This window comes from Microplitis mediator, chromosome 10 (genome assembly GCF_029852145.1).
Source record: "Microplitis mediator isolate UGA2020A chromosome 10, iyMicMedi2.1, whole genome shotgun sequence".
NCBI lineage: Eukaryota > Metazoa > Arthropoda > Insecta > Hymenoptera > Braconidae > Microplitis > Microplitis mediator.
Window position 1 is genome coordinate 5,811,963 of NC_079978.1, and position 6,000 is coordinate 5,817,962.

General features: G+C 27.5%; 1 protein-coding gene across 8 annotated transcripts in view; it reads left to right on the forward strand.

Moving 5' to 3' along the window:
* Nucleotides 1–5,536, forward strand: part of LOC130676538 (homeobox protein homothorax) — a 263,375-nt gene extending 257,839 nt beyond the window's left edge. For all 8 annotated transcript variants that reach the window (XM_057482847.1, XM_057482842.1, XM_057482844.1 and 5 more), the window contains one exon: nt 157–5,536. The gene's annotated coding sequence lies outside the window, so the exon portion shown is untranslated. The remainder of the gene's footprint in view (nt 1–156) is intronic.
* The last annotated feature ends 464 nt before the right edge of the window (nt 5,537–6,000 follow it).

The window sequence follows — 6,000 nt, forward strand, 5'->3', positions numbered from 1 at the left end:
TGTCAAATAAATTTCTTGTAAAAATTTAAAAATGAAAAAAATGTTTTTTTGTTTGTTTAAATAATAAAATAAATGAGTATCGAAATTAGCTTTGTTTAAATATAATAAAAAATCAACTGCTAATATTTAATTAACAAATTGTAAATTATATTGCAGTTGAACGCCTAGATAAATGGAGAAGCACCGTGAGCAAAAGTAAAAGAAACAACAAACAAATACAATAAAAAAAAACAAAAAAAAACAAGTAATGGGATGAAACCTGGTATCTATCGATCGACCGGAAATGACGCACGTCTCGGGAGTTGGTTGCTTCAATCGTGAAACTAAAAAGACCGACGAGAAAGCTTGATGAAGAATAAAGTAAAAAAAAAATTAGTGAACAAAAAACCTAAATAATAAAAGTTTAAATAAAGAAGAAAAATAGTCAAGCCAAACTCGATTTACCAGATTCGAGAGAATCGTAAACGAATCTCCGCGACAAGATGAAGTGGCAACGAGCGAGAACCCGAAATAATAAAAAATAAAAGTAAAATAACAACAGCAACAACAAGTACTGGGTAGACTTTGTTGGTTGCTGTCGTTCCGAGTCGTATCAGAGGTAAAAAGATACATTCACTCTCAAATGTACACATGAACCGTACCTAACCGAAGATATACTCGTCTCTCAATAAACGATACGAGTTACCCATCACTATAAAATGAAACCACGAACTTAAGGCAGACACTAAAAGGCGAATCGAAAATAATAAAATATAACTTGCGGCCAAAGGTTTTAAGGATTTTAAAATATAAAATAAAAGTAAATAAAGTGATGTTCGGTTCCCGTGGAGGGAAATAATTCATGTGATTGTTCTTTGTACAAATATTGCGGTGTAATATTGTAGTGATTGATGATATTAAATGTTAAATTTTAATACTATCGCAATCGAGAGACTATACAATTATATATAAATATAAATATATAAATATATATAGGCAATTAGCGGGCATGTACATTACCTGGTGTTCGCACGAGATATGTCTGCGCTCGTGGCTTCTGCGGCGCGAACGTCGCTCCGAGTGTTGACTTGATTTATCTGAAAAAATAAATTTTAAAACAATTAGTTAATTAATAATTATGATTATTAATTAATAAATTAATTAGTTAACAAATACTCGGCGTGGAAGCATCAATAAAATTTTCTTAAGATTTAGATCGAGCGTCGGCATTCTCAAGACTTAGGTGACATTAAAATTTGTACAGTTATTATTAATAATTTTAATTATTATTATTATTATGAATATTAATATTATTATTATTATAATTATTATTGATAATATTAAATAAACCGAAGTAACTATAAATATACATATAAATGCGCTGAATCCTCTCGTTGTAATATATATAATTAAAAAACTAAATAATGAATTAAAAAAAGAGTAATGGTTTTAATAAGAGCGTTAATTACGCTTGGGTAGATTAATAAATGGAATGATTAAAAAATAATAATAATATTAATAATAATGATAAATAAATGAACGAGGGTTTTGCGATTAAGTAATTGATTATAAAGTAAAGGCTAAATGGGGAAAAATATGTTCTCGATCGTCTCAGAGTCCGACTCAGCTAGACGAATGCCACACTGCTCGTCCTAGAAATAATAATAAAACAAATAAATATGATAATTAATTAATAAATTAATTATTGTAATTTAACTTATAATATATTGTGTATAAATAGTTAATTCAAATTGAGCTCGAGGCAAGATGAGGCATCGATGAATGATATTAAATTATAGAGAATGACTTTTAAAATTTATATTTACGAGAGAATATTAACAGAGAGTAAGAGTAAGAGTAAGAGTGTGAGTTAAATGATTATTAAATGAAGAGCAGTGTGTTAATATTATGTATGCGGGTGAGTTGTGTGTGAAAGTAAATTTAATGATTGATGATTGATCAACACATTAATGAATGTTCTGCCCGAAATTTATACGAGAACGTACAAAAATGATTTATTATTCACGGACGATCGAACGGATATTTTACGAATTTATGAAAAAAAAAACTAAAGTGAAAATTTGTTAAATTTTAAAATTAATGTTTTATTGGCATTTACATGATAGTAGATACGGCATATCTACATGATTTTACTGATGACTGTCAAAAATAAATATAAATGTATGTCCACTGTATATCAGATGAATTTCCTACACTTGCCCAATCACAATCCGTTCCTTATTAATATTATTATTATTATTGCTATTATTATTATTGTCCTTACGCATCAGATCACTATCGTCCCTTATTCTCGCTTCTCAAAGACGTCAAAGTATTTGTGTATTTATAAATTAATACAATCATCCATAAAATACGTAAACTAAAATTACGAAGGAGTATTTGGATGTATAAATTTATTTTATATTTATTTAACCTTTAAACGGCAACCCTAAAAATTTTCACGCTACGGGTAATGCCGGTCTGACAGACCGCTATCAGAAGTACACTCGGGTTTTTAACTTTTGAAAAAAGGATTTTATCTATTACATGAATAGAACTATATTGTCATGAAAAAGACATTTTGATCCGTTGATGACGTCACTATTTGAACGATTAGGTACCCAGGTCAAAAACAAAACTTGATTCAGGCTCGCTTCGCCTTATTTTCTTTTGAAGTTATCGGTTTGCTGACGATTTTTCGATAAGATCTCAACTTTTTTCCAACTTTTTGAACTTTTTTCATCTCAGTTTTGACTTATTTGTATTTTTTGATCTTAGTTTGAACTTATTCGTCTTTACTTCGAGCACGATAGTCATTCTCCTTACTTTTGACTTGCTGAACCAAGTCGAAAAAAAGTTATTTATTCGCCTTACTTCCACCTCAATATATAAAAATTATTTCACCTTAGTTTTGACTTTTTCGCCTTATAATTTAAGTCGAATAAGTCTAAACCAAGTCAATTTCGACTTGATTTCATCTTTTTCGTCTTCAGTCGTGACTAAGTAAGCTTGTTAAGTCTAAACCAAGGCGAAAACTCAATGTATTTCATATCTCCGTAAAAAAAATCAAGTTTGTCTTATGGAAAACGGCTCCAAATTTCGGCTTGGTAAACCAAGTCTAAATCAAGTCTTATTTTTGACCCGGGAAGTTAATGATACTAAAAACTTTATTTATTTTGAAACTTCACATTAATTAATATTTTAACCCAAGCATGTTAAACAAAGTTTTATTAATTTTAAATTCGATTAGCGGTCTGTCAGACCGCGATAACCGTTTAAAGGTTAATGCTATGGATAATAAATTGATAGGTTTTTATAAATTTTAAGTATGAAATCTAAAAAATTTTTTTAATAGATTAATGTAATAATTTGGCTCTAATGTCCTGATGTTTATTGCTGTATTTACTTATTAACCTCACGTACTTTGCGCGGCGAGATAAAGGTCACTGATAAACTATAGATAAAAAAAATATATAAATATTTTAAATACGCCTACACGACAGGAATTAATAGTGTAAAGTTTTATTAAAACAAATATGAATCATTTATATAAAATATATATGTATATTTAAATGTTTTCAATACGCCGATAGTTGAGTAGAGACGCGGTAATTTATTTAAATTTAAATTTGAATTTAATTTAATAAATAAACATTTTAGTGAAACAAAATAAAAAAAAATAAGTGATTACTGTATTTTGTTTGTCTACATGGTTCTATATATTTATACACATATATAGATTTATCTCAATGATATTAATAATAATAATAATGATAATATTAATGCTGTGAGCTCTACAAAATTACTCGGTGTTTTAGTATACTAAACAAATACCCACGTATACTGAAAGACTCAGGTGTGAATGTCTACTATGTAATACCGTTCAATGGTTTTTGATTAATTGGCGTTAATCGTGTCCGTCGTTCGTGTCGTCATCGTCATTATTGTGTATGCCGATTAATCATAATTTACTAATAACAAGTAAAAAAAACGTAAAGTTACAATGAATTTAATTTAAAAATTATTATTATTATTAAAAAAAATTAATTGAAAAATATTTATTTCATTTTTCAAACCTCCCCTAAAAAAATTACTCCCAAATTAATTTTTAACCCTCGGAGTACACTGGGGGTCATTTTGACCTCAGAATTTTTTTTATTCTAAAATATTTCTCGTTAGGTTTGATTTTAATTAATTTTTTCACCGTTAAAAATTAGTTAATTCGAAAGAATGATAGTTGTATTCAAAAGAGCATTGTTTTACCTACAAAAAACGTCGTGAACTGCATTCTGATAAAATGCATAGTTTTTGAGATATAATTCTTCAAAAGTGAAGTGGGGTCAATTTGCCCCCGCGTGTACTCCGAGGGTTAATTTAAAAATTATTATTATCATTAAAAAACATAAAAAATTAATCAAAAAATATTTATTTGATTTTTGAAACCTCCCAATAAAATTTTTAATTATAATTTAATATTATAAACAAACATGTGTCAAAATTATTTATGATAAGGATATAATTTAATGGATTATTTAAGATTTTAAAAGTGATTGTAAATTAATGTACATTGAAAGTAAAAAATCATATTACGGAAGTAAATCAGCGAGGACACAAATAAATGGAAATAAATTCAATAAAATTTATAATTTATATTACGTGAGTTAATAATAATAATGAGTATCATCTTATTGTCAAGTGGATAACAAGAGTGGCATAATAATTTTTTACGAATTGTATTTGTTGATCAGTAGATTGTTTAATTTTGTTGACAGTTCACTCTTTTATGTACTCGTACAATGACATGATACTGCTTATTAAATAAATAAATAATTATTTTACTATTGTTTGAATTGTTAATCATATTTGTATTTATATTTGTAATAATAATAAAACTATGTATTGTAACAAATGAAATTTCCATGTCACTGCAACTAATCATTTTATTTATATAAAGCCAATACTCGATGAGTATTTAGCTGTAATTTTTTATATCGAATGACTTTCTTGAGATTTATTGTTATTAGACTTAGCGATCGGATCTAGTTGAGTTACTAGTCTTCGAGAGTGCGTTGATGGATTTTGTGCAATTGATGCAGTGCTTTGGGAATATATTTTATGAGTTTTTAAATTTTTTAAGATCTCGATAATCGAAATATGATTAACAAAATTTAAATGTAATAAAAATAATTGTTATGATTTGATAATTAATTTTGTTGGCATACGCAAAGTGACGATTAAAAAAAAATGTACGCTCGACATATTGGCTGTTCGTTGATAAGAAAATGAGTTCATACGATTGAATCATCGCCTTAAAAATGTATACGAAATAACAAGTAAGTTATTCTAAGTAATAATCACGTTAGAGGGTTTTAAACAAAAGTATAAAAACTAAATCAAGTTTTTATGCGCCGCGATCTTGAGCGACCAGGCGAAAATGCACATATATATGGATGTATGTATGTATGTATGTATAGATGTAAGTATGAAAATAATGTGTGATGTATATGAGTGCGTAATAAATATAAATAAAAAATATTTGCTTGAGAATGATTTAAAACCGTAAGCACGTGTAAGAGATGAGAAAAATAATGTATAAATAATAATTGTATAATTACGAATGATGATAATATGATTATGACGTTTATGGTAATGAGGATAATGATAATTATTATCGTTATTGACACAATGATTAATGATAACGATGATGTATAATAAGCTAAAATTTATTGTATCGGTATGGAATCAGATTTTTTCCACTGTTTGCGCATTGATGACTATTGACACCTAAGTAAAAAAAAATGGCAAATAAATTAAAAAAAAAAATATTATTTTAATGAATTTTTTTCCTCCTTTGTAAATATACCACTGAATATACATATATGTTTATACATTTATATTTATCTTTGACGATTAAACCAGAAAGGGAGAAAGAGAGTTGGGGACGCAACAGACACTGGAGTAAAACTGGATATCGACTGCCGCCATAAATAATATTCGTCGATGTTTAAATATTAGTTTATT